This window comes from Lithobates pipiens, unplaced genomic scaffold (genome assembly GCF_037356315.1).
Source record: "Lithobates pipiens isolate NorthernLeopardFrog02 unplaced genomic scaffold, aLitPip1_a1.2 Scaffold_8, whole genome shotgun sequence".
Lineage (NCBI taxonomy): Eukaryota > Metazoa > Chordata > Amphibia > Anura > Ranidae > Lithobates > Lithobates pipiens.
In genome coordinates, this window is record NW_027507903.1 from 340,054,928 (window position 1) to 340,080,706 (window position 25,779).

At 43.4% G+C, this 25,779-nt stretch overlaps 1 protein-coding gene across 4 annotated transcripts in view; it reads right to left on the minus strand.

The window, feature by feature from the left end:
* The window catches only part of ARHGAP26 (Rho GTPase activating protein 26), a 724,944-nt gene that overhangs the window by 659,343 nt on the left and 39,822 nt on the right, over positions 1-25,779 (minus strand). The window lies entirely within an intron of this gene.

Genomic DNA, 25,779 nt, shown 5'->3' on the forward strand with positions numbered 1-25,779 from the left:
CCTATTATTGCCCTCACATGCGATCCTCCTGTGTCCCCTAGCCTCTCTGCCCAGCACAGCCCAGCCAAGTGCAGTATCAATCATTACAAAAAACATAGCTGCAGCGTTCGCAGAGTCAGGCCTGATCCCAGCGAACGCCAACAGTTTTTTTTTTGCAGCAGCAGCAGCAGCAGCATTTGAAGCAGTCGCTGACAGTCAGGTGCTTTTTTACCTGTGAGCCTCACTACTGTACTAGTAAATTTAGAGACCAAAATGTCAAATCAAAAAAAAAGGTACAGTACAGTAGTGAAGAGGTCTACACATTTGTGAGCATGAGATAGTGAAGAGGAAGTCACTGTCAGATTCAGGCTCAGAATACAAACCTGTAGACATCGGCGGCACCCTGACAGATAGCTCTGTCGACAGAGTTGTGGTCCCTGCCAAGGGCAGGCGCACCAGACCCCGATCTTTCTCGGCTGTCGTTGAGGTGCAAGAACCGCAGGTTCCTCGTATGGAGCAGAGAGCCAGTACTAGCGCCGCTCATCCTTCTGGTGCACTGGCAAGCACCAGTGGCCTAGTAAATCCTGGTCGTACATCCAGCACTGCAGTAACACTGGGTGACGTAGCGAGTCCCATAAGTGCAGTTCAAGCTGGCGAGGTGGCAAGCACAAGTAGTGTCCCGTTGCCACCAAGAAGAAGACAAACACAGGCCCGTTGAGCCCATAGTGCAATCTAATTCAGAGCCCACCACTTCTGCAGCACCCGTACTTCCCCCATTCACTGGCCAACCAGGAATTCAGGTGGAAACAGTTGAGTTTACGTTGCTTAATTTTGCGGTTTTTCACCAAAGATCTCTATAGATCTATTGTGGAACAAAGCAAATGATATGCTGGTCAATTCATACCCAGCTGATCCTTGCTAGAGATTGGAGACCTATTACAGTCTCCGAATTTAAGACCTTCCTGGGGACTATCCCTCCTCATGGGCGCAACCAAAAAAAGAGTGAGTTGAGGTCATATTGGTCCATTGACCCAATTCACCATATGCCCGTGTTCTCTGCCTCCATGACCAGGATACAATACGAGCAGATCTTGCGGTTCATGCACTTCAATGAAAAGGAACTCTGTCATCCTCAGGGTGACCCTGGATTTTGGCTCTACAAAATTCGGGACCTCGTAAACCACTTGAACCAACGTTTTGCAGCCTTGTTTACTCCTGATTAAGTTGTCTGTGTTGAGTCCTTGATTAAGTTTTTTGGCTGCTTGTTTATCAAACAGTATCTTCCCAGCAAGCGTGCCAGATACAGGGTCAAGATGAATAAGCTCTGTGACAGGACCACAGGCTATACATATAGTTTTATGGTTTACGAGGGAAAAGATAGTCATGTAGAGCCAGAGAACTGCCAAGACTACATAGGGAGCGCTGGTAAGATAGTGTTAAGATACCCTTATTTGGAAAGGGGTACCACTTGTATGTGGACAATTATTACACGAGCGTGCCACTTTTTAGTCACCTTTTTGATTATGGAATTGGCGCATGTAGCACCGTGCAATCTAATCGCCAGGTCTTCCCCCCCCCCCCCACGGCTTGTAGAATCCTGACTTAGATGGGGGGGGGGGAGCCTGCTTGAAGTGTAATAATTTGTTAGCAGTGAAGTGGATGGATTCACAGAATGTTTTCAGTCTGTCCTCGCTTCACGCAGACATGGCAGTCTAAATTCCTACGGCCACTGGAGTTGTGGAGAAACCCCTCTGTGTCCACAAATACAACCGTAACATGGGATGGGTGGACCTCAATGACCAGTTGTCGGCACCATAACTAATTGCCCGTAAGGCCAGACGCTGGTAAAAAAAAAAAAAAAAGTGTCTATTTCAATTGGCTTTGCTGAACGCTTTGGTGCTATACAATGTTGTAAAGTGCTGCGTAAACTGTTGGCGCTATATAAATCCTGTATAATAATAATAATATTATACAAAGCTTCAGGACGGACTCCTTAAATTCTCCTTAAATTCCAGGAAGAGACCGTCACAGCCCTTTTTCCAGATGGTGATCTTGCCCAACTTTCCAACGAAAATGCAGTGAGCCAGAGAGGCATTTTCCTTATGTCCTCCCTGGTACTCCTACCCAAAGAACACCCCAAAGAAGATGTGTCTGCAGCAAGCGCAGATTTAGGCATGACACCCGCTTTTATTGTCCCTCCTGTCCTGACCAACCTGGTCTTTGCATTGGTGAATGTTTCAAACGCTATCACACACACTAGTGGAGTACTAGCATAGGGTACAGCACCACACAGTCCTTGGCACACTAACACAGGGTCTCAGGGTCTCAAAAGATGTGATGGCCATCACATTTTGAGAGACTAATCTGCAACGTTCAGTTTAGAAAAATTGAAAAAAAAAAAAAACCCACACAAAAAAAAAAAAAAAAAAAAAAAAAAAAAAAATAGTCTCTCTCTATTAGGGGTGCAATCAAAAAAACTCAGATCGGATAATTTTTTGGATCAACAAATAACTGGATTTGCAAAAACCTGTGAAAATTCCACCATATAGTGCCCACTGTAATATCCACAATCTCCCCCACTGTAATATCCATGTCATCTTCTCCCCCACTGTAATGGACATCTCCCCCACTGTAATATCCACATATTCTCCCCTACTGTAATATTGGCTGAGTATGGCTGGGTATCGTCTAGTATGGCAGGGTATCATCTGTGGAAAGAGCTGAAAACTGCTGTTCACAAATGCTCTCCATCCAACCTCACTGAGCTCAAGCGGTTTTGCAAGGAAGAATGGGCAAGAATTTCAGTCTCTCGATATTGACGTAGTCCCGTGTACGAGCGGCCTGCGCGCCCCCTAAGGGGCGCGCGCGGCGCGCTCTGTGATCGGCGAGTCCATGAGACTCGCCTGATCACCGATCCGTGCAAGGGGTCGATCCCGACCCCTTATCACGTGATCAGCTGTCAGCCAATGACAGCTGATCAGGTGATGTAACGGAGCCGGTAATCGGCTAGTATTCCTCCTCGCGCTGACGGCGGCCGTGATCGGGACATGTCCCGATCACGGCCAGCAATGCAAGCGCTCACCTGCCCCCTGCAGTGCCACCCTAATAAAAAGTGCCCCCGTCAGTGCCACCCAGCAGTGCCACAGTGCCACCCACAGTGCCCACAATCTGCCTCAAAGGTGCTGCACCCCAGTGCCGCCCAGCAGTGCCACCTATCAGTGCACATCAGTCCCATCTATCAGTGCCCATCCGTGCCACCCATCCGTGCCATCTTATCTGTGCCCATCTTTGCCCATCAGTGCCGCCTTAACTATGCCTATCAGTGCCCACCAATGCAGCCCATCAGTGCCCACCAATGCAGCCCAGTGCCCACCAATGCAGCCCATCAGTGCCCACCAATGCAGCCCATCAGTGCCCACCAATGCAGCCCATCAGTGCCGCCTAATCAGCGCACTTCAATGAAGGAGAAAAATGACCCGTTTGCAAAATTTTATAACAAACTATTAAAACATGATTTAATTTATTTATTTTTTTGCATCTTTTTTTGTTTGTTTAGCAAAAAATAAAACTCCGAGCTGTAACTAAATACCACCAAAAGAAAGCTCCATTTGTGGGAAAAAAATGATAAAAATTTCATTTGGGTACAGTGTTGTATGCCCGCGCAATTGTCATTCAAAGTGCATCAGCGCTGAAAGCTGAAAATTGGTCTGGGACTGAGGGGGTTTAAGTGCCCAGTAAGCAAGTGGTTAAAGTGTAATTTTCCATTGAAGAATACTGTACAGACAGCTTTTCACAAATTGATGAACCTCTTTACTTCTGAGACACTCTGACTCTCCAAGATGCTCTTTTTACGTCCAATCATGTTACTGACCTGTTGCCAATTAGACCTAATTAGTTGTAAAATGTTCTCCCAGCTCTTCCTTGTTCGCACCACTTATTTTGCCAGCTTTTTTGTTGCCCTGTCCCAACTTTTTTTTGATAGGTGTTGCTGCCATCTATTTCAAAATGACCTTTTTTTTCTTAAAATTGTATATTCCTTTCAGTTTTGTCTTCTATTTTCTATTGTGAATAAAATATGGCTTTATGAGATTTGCAACTCACTGCATTCTGTTTTTATGTAGATTTTACACAGAATCCCAACATTTTTGGGAATTAGGGTTGTATTTGGTTAATTCTTGGTTGTGGATCCTCAACAATCGATATTATTTCAGGACTTTTCGTGATTAATTATTTTTGTTGTTTTTATGAGATAGCAATTTGTTTTCATGTTAGGGGATTATGTCCTCCATTGATGATCTTACTTCATCATTGTACAGTATGCGGTTTTTTATTGCTACATTGTGTCCTACATTTCCAGCTATTTCAAATCTTGGCTGTTGTGCAATGGGATGATCCACATTTATGTATTATACTGCATCTTGTTTTGTTTATATTACAGGAGTGTTACCATTTCTTTTGCAAAGAATAAAAAAGTAATAAAAAAAAAAATTAAAAATAAAAATAATATTGAGAAATAAAGTTAATCTGTGGCAAAGTAATAGGTTTTCTTGAGGCTGACACGCAATTCTTTCCCATTTGCCTACTGGAGCACCGAATCTAAACCCTGTGGAAACTTAGTCTCATTTAGTGTTGGAGCTTAGACAGGGTTAATGATCTTCTCTCCTCATGATGTGAAAGCATTTGAGAACTGCATCCTGGGATGAAGGAGATTGGTTCAGGAGGAGGAAGCATCTGAACCTTACCCAGAGGTATTTTCAAGGGCTTTAAAAAAAAAAAAATAAACAGAGCAGAGGGGAGTGTGGCAAAGGAAAATATCAGAGAGTTGTTGTCAAGAGAACCAATTCCTAATTTTTACATGTTCTCCTGCCAAGCCTCATGACTGCTCAGTTAGGCATCACTCACATTGAGGAGTCACTTGGCATGGCCACTCTATCAAAAAATAAAATAAAAAAAACACAACTGTTGGAGTTGCTCTTTAAGTGACTCTTTATTTGGTATTCATTAAACGTAAAAAAAAAAAAAAGTACAGTATATTGCAGCATAGCAATCCTTAGATGTGGTGGCTGCATTGGTTTTATTTTGTAGGCTTTTTTCCCCCCTTTATTTGACCTGGTGATCCAGTCAGTAGCACACTTCCTACTCTAAGGCCCCCTTCACACTAGCGAACTGATGGGGGTCTGCCTGTTTGTTTTTCAGGTGGACCCGATCAGACCCTCCAGTCTCCTCTATGGAGCAGCAGGTGTCAACAGATATGCGAGACTGACTCGTGACGACACACAAGATTAAAATGTATAATAATAATTATTATGATTATAGAGTCGACAGTTTACGCAGCGCTTTACAACATTAGGACAGACAGTACAATTACAATACAATTCAGTACAGGGGGAATCAGATGGCTCATTAGAGCTTACAATATAGGAGGGAGGGTAAAGTTATACAAAAGGGTAATAGCTGTGGAGGATGAGCTAATGGAGAAAATCGTCCAGTTGTTAGATGGAAGCAGGATAGGCTTCTCTGAAGAGGAAGGTTTTCAGGGATCACCTAAAAGTGGATAAATGCGGAGACAGTCTTACAGATTGGGGTAGCGAATTCCAGAGGATGGGGCGAGGCGCAGGAGAAGTCCTGGAGGTCGATATAGGAGGAGGTGATGAGGGAGTTAGAGAGCAGGAGGTCTTGGGAGGAACGAAGAGGGCAATTAGGTTGGCATTTTGAGACAAGGCTAGTGATGTAGCTGGGGGCAGAGTTGTGGATGGCTTTGTAACTTATTTGCTGGGCGAGTGGCAGCCAAAGGAGGGATTGGCAGAGAGGGGTAGAAGACACTGAGAGGTTTGTAAGGTGGATGAGTCTGGCAGCAGCATTCATGATGGACTGAAAGGGGATAGTCTATTTAAAGGTAAGCCAATGAGGAGGGAGAAATAACTAGGGAGTGAATCAGAAGCTTTGTGGTTTCATTGGTTAGAAAGCGGCGTCGTTTAGAGATGTTGCGGAGGTTGAGACGACAAGCTTTGGAAAGTGATTGGATGTGGGGCCAAAAAGAGTTCAGAGTCCAGGATAACACCTAGCACCCCGACATGTGGGGATGGGTGGATGGTTGTGCCATTGCTCTTGACAGATAAGTCAGGGGAAGAGGCGTGTGGGGGAGGAAATATTATAAGTTCGGTTTGGACAAGTTGAGTTTGAGGAAGTGGTGTGACATCCATACAGATATGTCTGTTAGTAAGTTAGTGATGCGTGAGGAGGCTGATGGAGTGAGTTGAGGGGTGGAGAGATAGATTTGTGTGTCGTCAGCGTAGAAATGATATTGAAAGCAGTGAGAGGCCATCAGCTGACCCAGGGAGGAGGTGTAGATTGAAAATAAAAGAGCAGAGAACAGAACCTTGGGGGACCCCGACAGAGAAGGGAAGAGGAGTGGAGGAAGTAGAATTGTAAGGGACACAGAAGATGCGTTGGGATAGGTAGGATTAGAGCCACTGAAGAGCACAGAGACCGGAAGTAAAGTTTTTTGAGGAGGAGGGTGTAGTCAACGGTGTCAAAGGCAGCTGAAAGGTCCAGAAGTAGGAGTACAGAATAGTGTCTTTTGATTTTTGCAGTTAGTAGGTCATTTGTGAGTTTTAAAAGAGCAGTTTCTGTGGAGAATTGAGGGCAAAATCCAGACTGAAGGGGATCAAGAAGGTTATTTTTAATGAGATGGTCACTCAGTTGGTTGTAAACCGGGCGTTCAAGGAGTTTAGAGGAAAAGGGGAGCAAGGAGATAGAGTGTAGGTTGTTAAGATTGGTAGGGTCCAAGGATGGCTTTTTAAGTATGGGGGTGACCAGTGCATGTTTTAGAGCATTGGGGAAAATACCAGAGGTGAGGAAGAGATTGAAGATGTGAGTTAGAGAGTGTAGGATAGAGTCAGTTTGTAATCAACACAATTACATCTTAAAATATACCATTAAGATGTGCTAAAAAGGGTATAAACCCAGAACAGAATGCAAAAAGATATACTAAAAAGGGTTTTTTTTTGTGAAGGCTTACAATAAAGTCTTGTGTTGGTACTTTATTTACCTTCTGTATTTAATGCCTAGTATAAATGCATGGCTATTAAAAAAGGCACACAAGGAATTTTCTGGAAGTAACTGGGATACCTTCCAGTAAAAACCTCATCCTACAGCCTAAACAATGAACCCCTGTTGATTGGAATTTCATAGTTAAAAGAACCATTTCTCTGATTTAGTGAAGACCTCTCTCATGAAACAAACTTACACAAAGAGCTGTAACAAAATAAACCTCGACTTCAATGAGCAGGGGGAGGTAAATAGTGCTTCAGGAACAATGGTTGCGTTTTTCAGCTATACAGAGTTGTAGTGAGATACTACAATACAGGCCCCCAAAGGCTTGATCCCACCTTCTGGTCTGGTGAGAAATGATTCCTAAAATTTCCATGCTGAAGCAAGTCAAACATTCATCATCACCTGCTGGACTGGAGGTCCACAACCTCTTGGCTTGTAAACACCATTCGTACAGAGGGCTAGCCGTGCCAATTGGAAAAAAATACAAAACAAGCTTATATATTCAAAAAAAGTTTATATGGCAGAGAAAGTTACTAGCCAACATGTCTAAAGTATTAAAAGTAAACCCTCAAAATAAAAACAAAAACCTACAAATCTGCACACTATGTGCTCCAAAACGCTACACAACGGTCAACTAGGCCAGAATGGCCTTTTCTCATTTAGTACTTTGATGGTCCCGGTAAACCATTGGGCTGCTGAAGCCAGTGCCGTGTTGGCTAAATTACAGTGCTCTTCTTCCTACAGCCCCCTCCGCTGAAGTCAACAGTGTATTCTATGTCAACACCAACGACAATGACTGGATATAAAAGAGCTTGTGCTGGTAATGGTGAGCAGGGCCTAGCCTGACAGAAGTCTGTACACCTTAAAGAATTCCGGCACCAGAGGTATACCAAGTATGGTTCGGACACTAAGCAGGCACCGCCTGAGGACAAGATGAAAACTAAACAAGCATTGTGTGTTTTATAAGAAACTTATTGGTGGCTATTTAATCTTGCAATATGGGCTTTCAGATGGGAAACATGTGTAGCACTTAGTATTCCACTAGTATTTAGTTCCACTTTAAGGATTTGTTTTCTTCCCCTTTAGATTTGGATAGAGTAGTAAATGGATAGAACCACTGTAAGGTATTTATCGCTGTCAGTCAACCCATCAAGAAAATTTACGCTCCCCAATTGTCCCGATTTACAAATGTCACACAGAATGAGGGCAAATGCACAATTTTAGTTGCCACAAGAACAGAAATGGAAATCTTTCAACTGGGACCCTTGCTCCTTGTGTCAGCTATTAATCAAGCATTTCCCTTACATCGGAAATATAGCCTCTCACTTCCTGTTGAGCCTACATAGCTGAAGTGAAGGGAAGTGTCTCCCTAATGAAATACAGATTTATAAAATTATATATATATATATATATATATATATATATATATATATATATATATATATATATATATATACATACATACATACATATACACATACATATATTTATATATTATTATACACACACACACACACACACACACACACACACACACACATTCACACTGGGGCGGTATTCAGGCGTTACAGCGCTAAAAATTCAGGCGTTACTAGCGCCTGTGTAGCACCTGAAAAAAACCGGCCCCTTTCACACTGGAGCGGTGCGCTGGCAGGACAGTGAAAAAAGTCCTGCTAGCCGCATCTTTGGAGCGGTGAAGGAGCGGTGTATTCACCGCTCCTAAACCGCTCTTACCCATTGAAATCAATGGGACAGCGCGGCAATACCGCCGGCAAACCGTTCAAAGTGCAGAATTTTTTTAAGCATGTCTGAGCATTCAGAAAAAAGGGGGCAGAGAGGTGAAGTCACACTCTGCAGAGCTCAGTGAGGAGAGGGAAAAGACACAACTCCCTTCACACAGCACACAGGGACAGAGATGAGGCTGTCAATCAGCTGGAGATTTCCCCCCCCCCCCCCCCCCCATCTCCTTTTCCCTCTTGGTGTCAGGAAAACGTGTCAAAAATGATTCATAAATTTAAAAGTAGAACTAAACCGAGGACATTAAAAGGAAGCTGGCATCTTAGCTTCTCTTTGATCTCCAACTGCTATAGGTGCTGCACATGTGATCAGCTATAACAGCCATTTGGTGGTTTGACAGTTTGGTTGAGAGCAAAAGCAAATGTGACAGTTAGCATTCCTGGCATGCTTGGGATTAAAAAATTTTTGAAACTGTTAAATAGATGGATTTAGTTCTGCTTTAACGTAAGTGCAGCAATTCAACACAGTGCAAAAAATCCTAAAAATTTGTGTGTACAGGGCAAGGGCGTTTTTATTAGATTTAAAATTTGTCCCTCTTTTTTTTAACATTTTGTGTTTTTTTTTTTTTTATTTGTTTTATAATGTTTTATTTAGTTACAGTATGACTGTAAAGGTAGGTCCTCTTTGAAGGGACATCAAAAGGTGTGATATCCCATTTTCAATGGCACCCCAACACACTAAAACAATTCACCTGTTCAATACAGGTGCATTAAAATACAGGAGCATTAAAACATTACTATATTACTAGAATTTTTTTTTTTTTTTGGGGGGGGGGGGGGGGAAGAAGCATTCAGATGTATTGGTGTCTGTTCTGGTGTGTTGGCAGCACATTCAAATGAAAATGCCTTAAAGTGGTTATAAAACTTAAACATTTTTTACCTTAATGCAGGGTTTGATAAATTTGCTTTGAAAACTAGGAGCCAACTTTTTCCTTTTTTTTTTTTTTTTTTTTAACATAGTGTGGTTTGTTAGCAAGGAAAATAATTTGCGCCCCCTAACCCTGACTTATAGCAGACCGGCCAGCCAATAACCCCAATGCAATGCCATCAGGGTTATAGGCTGGCTGAAAAGAATAATCATAAAAACCTGTTATAAAGAGGTGCTCATGATTATTACGCCAATTGCTCTCCCGCCAATTCTCACATATGCACACAAAACCTCTTCACAAATCCCTCCCCACTCTTCAAAAATCCCCCGCCTCTGTCATTACCATCCTAAACCCCCTCATTATGAAGCTCAGTCCTACCATTACCATCCCGAGCTCCCTCATTACGGACCTCAGTCCCACCATTACCGTCCTGAGCCCCCTCATTATGGAACTCAGTCCCACCATTAATGTCCTAATCTCCCACATTATGGACCTCAGACCCACCATTACCATCCCGAGCCCCCTCATTATGGACCTTGGTCCCACCATTACTGTCCTGAGCTCCCTCATTACAGAACCTCAGGTCCACCATTACTGTCCTGAGCTCCCTCATTAAGGACCTCTGTCCCACCTTTACTGTCCTGAGCTCTCACCTTTAACTGTCTCACAAACCAAGAGAGAAGCACCGTGAGAAGATGAAACCAATACAGCAGCATCCCACCCCCTCCGACTCCTTTGGTTCTACAGTGGCGAGCTCTCGCCTTTGCCTGGTAACAGTCCCTTGTGAGGGCTTGCGGAAGGAACTGACAAATCCCAGGCACCATGACGCAATGTTTTAGTCACCATTTGTCGAGCCCTACATTAGGTAAAAAAAATTACACATCAGTATCCCCCCCCCTCATTCGATCCAGTTCCGTGTGCATCTGCAGCTCTTCTCTCTCCCCTCACTTCCTGATCACACAGTGGAAGTCATTGGCTACCTCTGCTGTCAAGGGAGGAACATTAAAAAGGTGAAAAACCTGTAGTGCAGCAGCCCCCTATTTATTTACCTGAACCTAATAGTTCCAGCTATGGGGACTATGGGGATGAGAACAGCAACTCCAGCCGCTGTCTCGTGAGCCAGGGGGCGGAGCAGAGTTCTGCTGTCTGTGTCAATGAGTGCAGCAGCAGGACTCAGGAGTGTGCAAGCACGAGTGCCCCTTTGGAATGTGGCTCTCCGTGGGGGCACTTGAGAAGAGGAGGAGCCAAGAGCGCTGCTGAGGCACCCCAGAAAAGGAGGATCGGGGGCCACTTTGTGCAAAACCCTTGCACAGAGGAGATAAGTATGACAGGTTATTAAAAAAAGAAAAAAAAAAAAAAGGGGGGGGGGGGGTTGGCAGACCTTTACAACACCTTTAAACGTGAGTCAGAGTATGGTTTGCTCATTTACTTCTAGCCTGCACTAGAAGGTGCTACACATGTCACAGAATTCAAGGAAGTAAAATGCGTCAAGATCATTCAAATTAACAGAATTAGGCTAGAAATAATTTAAACAAAATGTCAAAATGAATATAAGATTTTCATTCATTTTAACGCAGTGCACATGAATGCATATGCATGAGCACATCAGAACCAAAAGATGAAAGGCAGACCTCAGAAAATAGACATTTCCAAAAAAAAATAAAAAAAATCTATAAATAACCAATACAAAACTGTGTGAAGGCTGGAAAACATACACTAAGCCAGCGGAAATTTCATAGGATGAATAAATAAAACAATGACAGGTGACAAAGAATAGAATTGATGTAAAGTTGTGGGCGTGTAAAATAGCCTTGTCTTCTTAGATGAGACTGGCAATGTAGTGTAGCTAGCTATAAGAGATGTATTTAGGTCACTTTTGGCCATAACTGTCAGCTACATTCGCTCCCAGTTCACTGATCAGCTCTTCTAGAGACCAAAGGAAGCTCACACCATAGAGTCTGCTGCTGAATATTTACTAATATTTAGGAACATGCAGGTCAGCACTTTTCACTTATTACATTTTAATGTCAAGGCATGAACACCAGATTCAATTTATCCACAACACGTCTTATACTGTTCATTCTACATAGTTTCAACTGCTTTCAAACTCCAGGAAAACTTCTAATAATAGACAGAATTCTATACATAAAGGATTTATCTACCAACATTTTACATTCATTTATTTTCACCTGGTAATCCTGCGAGTAACTAATGGTGTATGGCGAAATATCTGTGCTGCCCAGATCTTAAAAAAAGTGAAAAAATTTATAGTAAAATAGTAAAGGAAAAAAAAAAAAATGGTTGAAATATAGATGACAAAATCAAAATGTGACCGTGTGCTAGGTGCTGAATATTCAGCTCATAAGTTTGTGGATGAAATAAAAAATTGTGCAACCAAATTGTTTTTTTTTTTCAGATATACTATTGTAACGTGTGTGTGTGTGCGCGTGCATTCAAGTCCACGTCAATTGTTTCCTCTTTGCTGGTGAACTGTCTAGACAAGACTGTTCAGGTTGTAAACTTATTTTGTGTATGTATGTATGTATGTATGTATGTACACACACACATACATACATATATACACACACACACAGTGCCTTGCGAAAGTATTCGGCACCCTTGAACTTTTCAACCTTTTGCCACATTTCAGGCTTCAAACAAAGATATACAATTTTTAATTTTTGTGAAGAATCACCAACAAGTGGAACGAAATCTATTGGATATTTTAAACTTTTTTAGCAAATAAAAAAACTGAAAAGTGGTGCGTGCAAAATTATTCGGCCCCTTTACTTTCAGTGCAGCAAACTCACTCCAGAAGTTCAGCGAGGATCTCTGAATGATCCAATGTTGTCCTAAATGACTGATGGGGATAAATAGAATCCACCTGCGTGTAATCAAGTCTCTGTATAAATGCACCTGCTCTGTGATAGTCTCAGGGTTCTGTTGAAAGCGCAGAGAGCATCATGAAGACCAAGGAACACACCAGGCAGGTCCGTAATACTGTTGGAGAAGTTTAAAGCCGGATTTGGATACAAAAAGATTTCCCAAGCTTTAAACATCCCAAGGAACACTGTGCAAGCAATCATTTTGAAATGGAAGGAGTAACAGACCACTGAAAATCTACCAAGACCTGGCCGTCCCTCTAAACTTTCAGCTCAGACAAGGAGAAGACTGATCAGAGATGCAGCCAAGAGGCCCATGATCACTCTGGATGAACTGCAGAGAACTACAGCTGAGGTGGGAGAGTCTGTCCATAGGACAACAATCAGTTGTACACTGCACAAATCTGACCTTTATGGAAGAGTGGCAAGAAGAAAGCCATTTCTCAAAGATATCCATAAAAAGTCTCGTCTAAAGTTTGCCACAAGCCACCTGGGAGACACACCAAACATGTGGAAGAAGGTGCTCTGGTCAGATGAAACCAAAATCGAACTTTTTGCCCACAATGCAAAACGATATGTTTGGCGTAAAAGCAACACAGCTCATCACCCTCAACACACCATCCCCACTGTCAAACATGGTGGTGGCAGCATCATGGTTTGGGCCTGCTTTTCTTCAGCAGGGACAGGGAAGATGGTTAAAATTGAGGGGAAGATGGATGCAGCCAAATACAGGACCATTCTGGATGAAAACCTGTTGGAGTCTGCAAAAGTCCTGAAACTGGGACAGAGATTTATCTTCCAACAAGTCAATGATCCCAAACCTACAGCAAAATCTACAAAGGAATGGTTCACAAATAAACGTATCCAGGTGTTAGAATGGCCAAGTCAAAGTCCAGACCTGAATCCAATCGAGAATCTGTGGAAAGAGCTGAAAACTGCTGTTCACAAACGCTCTCCATCCAACCTCACTGAGCTCGAGCTGTTTTGCAAGGAAGAATGGGCAAGAATTTCAGTCTCTCGATGTGCAAAACTGATAGAGACATACCCCAAGCGACTTGCAGCTGTAATCGCAGCAAAAGGTGGCTCTACAAAGTATTAACACAAGGGGGCCGAATAATTTTGCACGCTAAGGATATTCCTTACAAATGTGATGGCAAAGCGGAGTTCCACCCAAAAATGGAACTTCCGCTTTTCGGAGATACCTGTCTAATCCAGGCATTTGCTCCCACTTCCGGGCATAGATAGGCGCAGTATCTGCAGATATCTACGCCATACACACTTTTTTTCACTAAAAGGAAACTAGAACCGTTTTTGTTAACAGTGGTCAGTGGTGAAAGGCAGAAGAAAAAAAAAAAAAAAAGAAGTGTGAAAAGTGTGATGATTCAATGATATTTCACTACCCCATTAGGCAAGAAAGTGTGAGCGCAACATGTGATAGGGACAGTGGAATCTACATGGGAAGTAGATTAGAGAGAAACTTCAGCAGATGTGTAAAAAAGTAAAAGTCAGTAGCTACAAACACACTGAACACATGCAGTAGTAAACTGCAGTTGATTAAAAAAAAAAAAAAAAACCCCTTCAAGGCAATGTTATAATGTGCTAGTATTCATCGCATACTAGCACATTATGAGAGACTTACCCTAGAACAAAGCCCACATCACCGCGCTGTCACTGCTGAGAGGGCTGACATATTCCCCCGGTCTTCCTTCTGGGTTTGCGTCCTCCGGCTGCATGAGTGACATCACTCCCACACATGCACGCGGGAGCCGCCATTTATGGCAGTCTCTGAAGGTCCGGCACTGTATGCGCCAGTAACACATACAGAAACTTACCAGCCCATAGAGCTCAGTACTGCTCTTCCCACATCCCAAGATTGGTCCTGCAGCCTCCTGGGACAGAAATTGGAGCTGATACTGATCAAAAAAAAAAAAGTGTAAGAAGCTGGATGAGCTGCCCTTCCTTTCCTGGGTGAAGGTCCACTTTAAGAATGCTCACAAAGCAACCAATAATAAGTACAATGCTTGAAATCTGCATACTTTTGGCATACTAATCCCACCTATAACTATAAATGGGGAACGCTTTTCTTTTTTATTAAGCGCACACGTTTTTTAACTGCCCATGTCAGTATCTCAGAGACTGTAAAACAAGTTGCTTTTCGAACACAGGCAGGCACCTCCTTATCCTAAATCCTGGAGTTCCACTTTAACAGTACAAGGAAATGTTTCTCAAAACTGACAGGTTCATTTATTTATAGCTATGCAGAAAGAGGATGTAATTGCAATATGCATGAGTTGAAAAGCACACATTTTATTTTTATTCAACCTTCATAAATCATTTACCCTCTAGGACTACAGGCAAATAAGAAAGTACAGTTACTTAGCTAATATGTAAAAAGGGAGAGTGATAGATATGGAATACTTGTTTTTTTGGCAAAGATGAGATTAAATTCATTCTTTGCACAAGGAGACTGTTCCCCCTATGGAGCATCCAAGATCACTGAATAGTAAGAAGCGTCTCTGCAAACTTGACCAGGATTGTGGCATCATGTCCAAATTGGCCCAAAGTGTCAATATTTTGTGTGGCCACCATTATTTTCCAGCACTGTCTTAACCCTCTTGGGCATGGAGTTCACCAGAGCATCACAGGTTGCCACTGGAGTCCTCTTCCAGTCCTCCATGACATCACATAGCTGGTATGTTAGAGGCCTTGTGCTCCTCCACCTTCCGTTTGAGAATGCCCCACAGATGCTCAATAGGGTTTAGGTCTGGAGACATGCTTGGCCAGTCCATCACCTTTACCTTCAGCTGCTTTAGCAAGGCAGTGGTCATCTCTGAGGTGTGTTTGGGGTCATTATCGTGTTGGAATACTGCCCTGAGGCCCAGTCTCTGAAGGGAGGGGATCATGCTCTGCTTCAGTATGTCACAGTACAGGTTGGCATTCATGGTTCCCTCAATGAACTGTAACTCCCCAGTGCCGGCAGGACTCATGCAGCCCCAGACCATGACACTCCCACCACCATGCTTAACTGTAGGCAAGACACACTTGTCTTTGTACTCCTCACCTGGTTGCTGCCACACACGCTTGACACCATCTGAACCAAATAAGTTTATCTTGGTCTCATCAGACCACAGGACACGGTTCCAGTAATCCATGTCCTTAGTCTGCTGGTCTTCAGCAAACTATTTGCGGGCTTTCTTGTGCATAATCTTTAGAAGAGGCTTCCTTGTGGGACAACAGCCATGCAGACCAATTTGATGCAGTATACAGCTTTTGGTCTGAGCACTGACAGGCTGACCCCCCCACCCCGTCAACCTCTGCAGCAATGCTGGCAGCACTTGTATGTCTATTTTCCAAAGACAATCTCTCGATATGACACCGAGCATGTGCAACCTCTTTGGTCAACCATGGCAAGACCTGTTTGGAGTAGAACCTGTCCTATTAAACCTCTGTATGGTCTTGGCCACCACACTGAAGCTCACTTTCAGGGTCTTGGCAATCTTCTTATAGCCTAGGCCATCTTTATGTAGAGCAACAATTCTTTTTTCAGATCCTCAGAGTTCTTTGCCATGAAGTGCCATGTTGAACTTCCAGTGACCAGTATGAGAGAGTGAGAGTGATAAAACCAAATTTAACACACCTGCTCCCCAGTCACACCTGAGACCTTGTAACACTAACGAGTCAAATGACACCGGGGAGGGAAAATGGCCAATGGGACCAATTTGGACATTTTCACTTAGTGTACTCACTTTTGTTGCCAGCGGTTTAGACATTATCAGCTGTGTGTTGAGTTATTTTGAGGGGACAGCAAATTTACACTGTTATAAAGCGGTGCACTCACTACTTGACATTGTATTTTTGTAAAATATTTACAAAAACGTGAGGTGCGTACTCACTTTTGTGCGATACTGAGAGATATAGATAGATAGATAGATAGATAGATAGATAGGACATATATACACACACACACACACACACACACACACACACACACACACACACTTTGATTCTGTACTTGCCAAATATGTTGCAGAAATCTCCCCTAGCTGCAACCATTTTAACTGTGGGCAGCTGAAGCTGCTGCCTGTTCACTTTCTGGATTTAGACAGACACACAGCAGCACACCTCCAGCTCTGTAGCTCTCATTGGCCCTCTTATGACTCACCCCCACGCCCCCTCCATCCTGGCAAACGCTCACAAGTGTGAGAGAGCGCTGTGTATGATGATATAAGACTAGGCTTTTTACCAGACAAGAAACAGGAAGTGGGCTGTGTAAAGGTATTTACTGGCAGAAAGAAATCCTACTATTCAAAGTTAAAACGGCATGGGCAGAACATTTAATAGATGGAAAGTTGAAAAAAATTACGGAAGGTCCACTTTAAGGCATGCAGAGGGCAGGTCGGGGGGGATTTTTAATTACTACTTAAAGTAGCTGTTTCACCAATTTAAAAAAACAAACACACCAAATTCAAACTGGCACATAAACATAACCCTCTGTATATTATAGGCAATAACCCCAGAGACTGATCCACTGAATACCCAACTGTCTTCAGAGGAATCCAGAAGGAATTCCACCACCTCCTGTAACCCTCCCTGGAGCAAAATTGGACTGTGCTTTTAAAGGGTTTTTTTTTTTTTTTTTTTGCCTTCCTGTGAACCAACTGTGGTTATAGGATTTCAGTATGTGGAAGTTTTCTATTTACAGGCAGTCCCCGGGTTACAAACAAGATGGGGTCAGTAGGTTTGTTCTCAAGTTGAATCTGTAAGTTGGAACAGTTACATTTTTTTTTTTTTTTTTTTTTAAAGTGTAGCCAGCCCAAACAATTTTTTTTACATTTTTTGGATAGCATAGGGAAGGGTTAACACCCCTGTAACATTTGTTTTGGTGTCAGTGCCCCTGTTCAGAAGATGTCACCTCACTTTCTGTTCCAATGACAATTGGATTTTGAAAATTTGGGGTTGTTGTGGAAATAAGGATTTGTGATAAAGCTTCAGAGGAGACCTGACCTGACCTGCATGAACCCAGCTTTGAATGCGTCTAACTTGCTGGCATTTGGCTCTTTGTGCTGCCATCAAACCCATGCAGACACAAAGTTAGGTTTTCCTAATGCCCTGTTATAGAAGTGATCTCTAGCAGTCTCATGTAATAGGACTCCATACTGAATCATTGTTCCAGTCTCTGACCAGCTCCAGCAGGATGACCGAAGTCTCTGACCAGCTCCAGCAGGATGACCGCAGTCTCTGACCAGCTCCAGCAGGATGACCGCAGTCTCTGACCAGCTCCAGCAGGATGACCGCAGTCTCTGACCAGCTCCAGCAGGATGACCGCAGTCTCTGACCAGCTCCAGCAGGATGACCGCAGTCTCTGACCAGCTCCAGCAGGATGACCGCAGTCTCTGACCAGCTCCAGCAGGATGACCGCAGTCTCTGACCAGCTCCAGCAGGATGACCGCAGTCTCTGACCAGCTCCAGCAGGATGACCGCAGTCTCTGACCAGCTCCAGCAGGATGACCGCAGTCTCTGACCAGCTCCAGCAGGATGACCGCAGTCTCTGACCAGCTCCAGCAGGATGACCGCAGTCTCTGACCAGCTCCAGCAGGATGACCGCAGTCTCTGACCAGCTCCAGCAGGATGACCGCAGTCTCTGACCAGCTCCAGCAGGATGACCGCAGTCTCTGACCAGCTCCAGCAGGATGACCGCAGTCTCTGACCAGCTCCAGCAGGATGACCGCAGTCTCTGACCAGCTCCAGCAGGATGACCGCAGTCTCTGACCAGCTCCAGCAGGATGACCGCAGTCTCTGACCAGCTCCAGCAGGATGACCGCAGTCTCTGACCAGCTCCAGCAGGATGACCGCAGTCTCTGACCAGCTCCAGCAGGATGACCGCAGTCTCTGACCAGCTCCAGCAGGATGACCGCAGTCTCTGACCAGCTCCAGCAGGATGACCGCAGTCTCTGACCAGCTCCAGCAGGATGACCGCAGTCTCTGACCAGCTCCAGCAGGATGACCGCAGTCTCTGACCAGCTCCAGCAGGATGACCGCAGTCTCTGACCAGCTCCAGCAGAATGACCGCAGTCTCTAACCAGCTCCAGTAGGATGAACACAGTCTCTGAGCTGCTCTAGTAGGATGACCACAGTCTCTGACCATCTCTTCTACCATGACCACAGTCTCTGACCATCCCTCATATCATGATCACAGTCTGACCATCTTTTGCATCAGGTCCATAGTCTTTGAACATATCCTGTTGTACGTCTGCTGTCTGAGGCGGAATATTCACATCAATTTAATTGAAGCTCTTTGGTGATGTTGGGGGCTGCACTTGAGGCCCCCATATCAAGAAAGTTGACCACCACTGCTCTAAAAAGGAACCAAAGTAATTTTTTCAAATTTCATTTTAATTACATGTTGAAGAAATTCTAAAATCTACATAAACCTTAATTAGAACAAAAACCTGCAAATAATTATACAATTATATGAACCTGCTAATTATAAACATGTTGAAGATAAAAATGAACATGAGTTGTGGAGGTGGAAAACGAGATACGGGGAGGGGGGATAATAGTGTGTACTGCGATCCTCTACATTTCAGAACAAACCAGTGGATGACAGCAGATGACTGCCAAAATGTGCACTCTCGTCACACCCACCACACTGGGAAATGAGTATGAAGTGTGCTGCATAGCAGGCAGACAGGAAAATACCAGAAATACTTCACAACACACATATATACTACACCCCATCCCCCAGGAGAAAAGATAGCATAATAATGTCAGCCTTCTGATAAGAGCTTATTCTGCCGCTTATCTGGTCCCTAGAAAACAGCCTGTCAAACCAAATGCATGATATGGCTAAGTGATCAGAGAGACACACATGACTATTTTTAATTGCTTCAATCAAAAATGCTATAAACCATTAAAGCAAAAGGCAAGGTGAAAAGTTTACAAACCTACCGCAATGAATTATCCGTACATATCATAACTATACACGCTACGCTGAAAGGTGACATCTGATTGGTGGCAATGGGTAAAATGGTCAGTACATAGTTTTTGACCTTTGTGGTAAATATGGAAAGAAGACTTGAAGAGCCTTATCCTGCGGTTTTTATACAGGCAACAATATTAACCATAACAAATGGTTTAAGGGACAACGTCTTTATTTTCTTACAGGGAGTGGTATAGGAATGGAAGCCGCAGGGGTCATATCAGTGATTGGAGGTCAACATAGTTCCCTGCTGTTTCCCACTGCATGGACAATGCTAAAAAACAAAATTACACATAAGCATTTATATTGCTGGAGTCAGCATTGTACACAAAGCTATAACACAATACTCACTGGCTCAGTATAGCCTTTGGAGGTAATAAAGGGTTGTTGGCAGGCAAGTTACATAACCAACCTGGAAAGAACCTTCCAGAGTTAAAATGGTTGTAAACGTCAGACATGAAAGAAATTATGAACAATCATACCCCTATATAATGTATAGGTGTCACATATAAGAGCATTAAGTGTGTAGGGGTTTACATCATGTATGGAAGCAACCCTGTGCAGACCAAATAATCCCATGCAACATATGGCCAAAAAGTATCTGGACACCTGACCATCACACCTAAGCTTGTTGCACGTTCCTTTTCAAAACCATGGGGATTCGTAGGAAGTTGCCCCCGCCTCCCCTTTACTCTTCTGTAGGGCTTTCAAAGAAATTTTCTGTGGATAATCTGTAGTGATGTTAGATGAAATGAGCTGGCTCCCAAATGGCATCCCAAATCATCCCAAAAAGGTATTCAATATGTTTGAGACCAAACTTATCTTATGTCCTCATGGAGTATCCGACGGACCAAGTTTTCCAACTTGTCCGTAAAATTTTCAGACAAAATGCTCCGATTGGACATACTCCGATCATGTGTAGCCTACTCCGACGGACAAAGTGCCACACATGCTCAGATCAAATTCCTAGACCAAAGCTATTGGCTACTAGCCTGAACGTAGTCCCGTCGTAATGAAATAACGTCATCACGTTATGTACAACCGGATTTTCCGACAACTTTGTCCGACCGTGTGTATGCAACAATTTCGGACAAAATCCGTCGGACAAAATCCAACAGATTTGGTTGTCAGAATGTCCGACCGTGTGTACAAGGGCTCGGGGTCTTACAAGGTCTCATAGGACTTGTAGTTTCACCACAGCTGGAGGACCGAGGCTGCCTACCCCTGGTCTAATACCATATGTCCTTATAGAACATAGCTCAACCAAAAGAACAATATATGTTCCTCTAATGAGTTGAGTTATTTAAAAAGGAGGAGGGTTACACTCATCCTTGCATAGACAATTGGGAAAGACTAGAGATAACTCCCACTAGGTCCCCCGATGAAGTAAATGGACGATTTGGTACCCAAATATTTACAAAATCATAAAAAAAAATGTTTTATTGGTACAAAATATAAAAAGTTGAATATCCAGATACAAAAATAAAAGCAATCCTATGTCCAAAGCATAAATTGTTAAACCTATAAAAACAAGTTACACTGATGATATGATACTATCACGGATATACTGGGAGTAGGAAGTGTGGTAAATCTTCAATGTACAAAGGCTCATCCACATGTTTTGTGGACAAGTCCGCTTCTTCAAGAGGAAGTAAAAATCTTTTTTTTATTTCAGATCCATCATTGCAGCGCCAGTTAGCGAGCATCCACTCACCTGCTGCCGCCATGTCCCTCACATCGTGGTGTCACTGCCACATACCAGCCATCCCATTAAAGTGGATGGGACTGTCAGTGAGTCAACAGGAGGTCAGAGGAGGAGCCGCTGTGGGACAGTGATGACAGTTGCTCTTTAAAAATTAGGATTTAGATCAACTTGATTAAAATTAAATCCACCATGGGACAAATACCCCAATCTCCTTCTCTGCAGCTTCAGCACTGAATGAATAACTTTGTACAGAGCTCCCTGTTCATCCACAATCTGAAGCATAGTAAACACAGTTTACTATGTTTCATCTATGACTGGACAGTGATGAATACCGATCACGGACACTGTCCATTCAGAGGGAAAAAAAAGGGGCCAGTGCATAGGAGCACAATAGCAGAATAAAGAAGAGGAAGATGCATAGGAGGGGAAGCAGGGGTGGCATATAGATAACCCCCCCCCCCCCCCCCCCATTTTCCTTCTGCAGCCGCTGAATGCATGTGAGAGGGAGAGGAGGGGAAGCAGGCTTTTGGTGGCTGAAGGAGGAAAATGGAGAGGATCAGTACCTCTATAAAATGCCCCCACTGCCCCTATCCAGGTGTACAAGGGAGCTGCACAGGGCTCAAAATGTGAAACCTGTAGTTATGCCTTTGAACTTAACCACTTGTCGCCCGCCCTATTACAAATTGACGGTGGCAAAGTGGTTTCATAATCCTGATCGGACGTCATATGACGTGATCAGGATTATGAGCCGCTGCGCGCCCCCGGGGGAGCGCATCGCGGCGATCGTTGTTGCGGGGTGTCAGTCTGACACCCTGCAACTACGATCTCGGTAAAGAGTCTCCGACTGAGACTCTTTACCACGTGATCAGCCGTGTCCAATCACGGCTGATCACAGTGTAAATAGGAAGAGCCGGTGATCGGCTTTTCCTCACTCGCGTCTGTCAGACGCGAGTAGAGGAGAGCCGATCGGCTGCTCCTCTGACAGGGGGGGCCTGTGCTGATCGATTATCAGCACGGCCCCCCCCCCCCCCCCCGAGGATGCCCACACTGGACCACCAGGGACGCCACTAGACCACCAGGGATGCCCAGGATAAGGTATGCCACCCTAGACCACCAGGGATTCCAGTCAGTGCCACAAAGGATGCCAATCAGTGCCCATAATGGATGCCAATCAGTGCCCACAATGGGCATCACTGATTGGCATGCATTATTGTTTGGCACTGATTGGCATCCATTAGTACAGTATATTATAATACAATGCCGCCTATCAGTGCCCATCCGTGCCGCCTATCAGTGCCCATCCATGCCACCTATCAGTGCCCATCCATGCCCACCTGTGCCGCCTACCCATGCCCACCTGTGCCGACTACCCATGCATGCCGCCCATCCATGCCAGCTATCAGTGCCAATTTGTGCCACCTATCAGTGCCCATCCGTGTCGCCCATCAGTGCCACATATCAGTGTCCATCAATGCCACTTCATTGGTGCCACCTCATCGGTGCCCATCAGTGCCGCCTTATCATTGCCCATCAGTGTAGGAGAAAATTTACTTATTTACAAAGTTTTGAAACTGAAACAAAAAAAAAAAAAAAAAAAAAAAAAAAAAAAAAAAAAACAGAGGTGATCAAATACCACCATAAGAAAGCTCTATTTGTGGGGAAAAAAAATGATAAAAATGTCATTTGGGTACAGTGTAGCATGACCGTGCAATTGTCATTCAAAGTGCGACAGCGCTGAAAGCTCAAAATTGGTCTGGGCAGGAAGGTGTTTAAGTGCCCAGTATTGAAGTGGTTAACTAATATGACATGTACTCAGATGTACTCATATTGGCAGAAATAAAACCTAAACTGAGCACAGGCACTATTTCACTCATACCCGTTAGATGATTTGGGCAATGCTGATAAGTTCCATGTTAAAACACAAAGTGTGAATTTTAGGATAGAGCCACTTTAAGCCCTGACAGTTTGTGGAATGCATGAAGGGTGAGGCAGGGATGATTCTCTCCTGCAATTATCATAGCAGTTAAAGGATGACCTCAGGGAATCAGGGAGGTCTAGTAACAAAGCAGATTATTCAATTCCCCAAAACATGCCTCATACATGCATGCTGGGCAGCTGGCATTTAAGAGTTAAAGGAAATATAAATCTGTAGTGGAGGAAATGGCCTATAGTATGTGGTTTCCTCCAGGGATGATCAGACGTGTGGATGCACTTCTGGAATGTTATGCTCTGTAAAAGTTGGGAAGAGAGAGGACTGTAGATTAAAGCAGCATCAACGAGCAATATTTGCTGCTAGTGCATGCTTTTCCAGCTAAATATCCTGCATGGGCACTTACAGTGAGAGAAAAAAGTATTTGATCGCCTACTGATTTTGTAAGTTTGCCCACTGACAAAAATGATCAGTCTATAATTTTATTGGTTTAAATCCAGAAAAAAAAAAAACGCATTAAAAAAAAAAAAAGTTATAAATTGATTTGAATTTTAACTAGAAAATGCATTTCCTGGAGAAAATGCGTGGGAATGCTGAATAGCATCAAAACTGCCCCATCATATTGCCACCATCAAATCTGCCCCATCATATTCCTCCATTATAAATCAGTACATGGTGTGTCTGTGCTCTCCCCCGGGCTCTGTAAAATCGGAGATGCTCCAGCCGCCACCCCCCACTGCCCATCACTGTGTATAAGAAGCTTTGGTAACCATGGAAACAAAAACAGACAACAAAAGCCTGGATGCCTTAATTTAACGAAATTTTCTGAAATGATCACTAAACTTAAACAGCTTTTAAACAAAAACTGTAAAAGATATCAAACTGAAAAGATATAGCCAGATAGCTGAGTATTTTGTGAACATTGTAACGTTTGTTTGGCGTCTGTAGGTGAAAGCATGAAGGAGCTGAAACTTTTGGTAACGGAAGAAGATTTTAAGGATTTTAAGCATGCTCTCATTGACTTCAATGTTAAAAAAAAATAAAAAATAAAAAAAAGTGTTAAAAAGCTTAATATTTTAAAAAGTATAAATATTAGAGAAAAGCTGAAGTCCCATCAGCTGAACATTTTAAAAAGTTGAATGGTTTTAATAGCTGAAAGTATGCACAAGTTACACAGAGCCAAAAAAAAAAAAAAAAAACTTACGGAATAATAATAAAAAGATTAATAAATAAAAAAAATTAACAATAGGGGGACTGCTAAAGCAGTCCCACTAAATAAAAAAATAAAAAACGATAGTGGGACTGCTAAAGCATTCCCACTAATGAAATAAGTATTTGACCCCTTCCCAAAACATGACTTCGTACTTTGTGCAAAAACCCTTGTTGGCAATCACAAAGGTCAGACGTTTCTTGTAGTTGGTCACCAGGTTTGCACACATCTCAGGAGGAATTTTGTCCCACTTCTTTCTTCTTCTTTGCAGATGCTCTCCAAGTCATTAAGGTATTCATGCCTGACGTTTGGCAACTCGAACTTTCAGCTCCCTCTACATATTTTATATGGGATAAAGGTCTGAAGACTGGCTAGGCTACTCCAGGGTCTTAATGTGCTTCTTCTTGAGCCACTCCTTTCATGCCTTGCCTGTGTGTTTTGGGTCATTGTTATGCTGGAATACCCATCCACAACCCATTTTCAATGCCCTGGCTGAGGGAAGGAGGTTCTCAACCAAGATTTGATGGTAGATGGCCCCATCCATTGTCCCTTTGATGCAGTGAAGTTGTCCTGTCCCCTTAGCAGAAAAACACCCCCAGAGCATAAGGTTTCCCCCTCCAAGTTTGACGGTGGGGATGGTGTTCTTGGGGTCATAGGCAGCATTCCTCCTCCTCCAAACACGGTGAGTTCAGTTGATGCCAAACAGCTCAATTTTGGAACCATCTGACCACAAAACTTTCACCCAATTATCCTCTGAGTCATTCAGATGTGCATTAGCAAGCTTCAGACGGGCCTGTACATGTGCTTTCTTTAGCAGGGGGCCCTTGCGGACACTGCAGGATTTCAGTCCTTCACAGCTTAGTGTGTTACCAATTGTCTTGGTGACTGTGGTCCCAACTGCCTTGAGATCAGACAAGATTCTCCTTGTGTAGTTATGGGCCGATTCCTCACAGATATCATGATCATTGAAGATGGTCTTGTAGCCCACTCCAGCCTTGTGTAGGTCTACAATCTTATCCCTGCCATCCTTGGACAGCTCTTTGTTCTTGGCCACGGTGGCGAGGTTGGAATCTGTTTCATTGATTGCTTCTGTGGACAGGTTGTATTTTATACAGGTAACAAACTGAGATTAGGAACACTCCCTTTATGAGTGTGCTCTTAATCTCAGCTCATTACCTGTATAGAAGACATGCCGTAGCCAGAAATCTTGCCAATTGATAGGGGATCAAATACTTATTTCACTACTAAAATGCAAACCAAATTTATAACTTTTTTGAAATGTGTTTTTCTTGATATTTTTGTTGTTATTCTGTCTCCTACCATTAAAATTTTAGACTGATCATTTCTTTGTCAGTGGGCAAACATAAAAAATC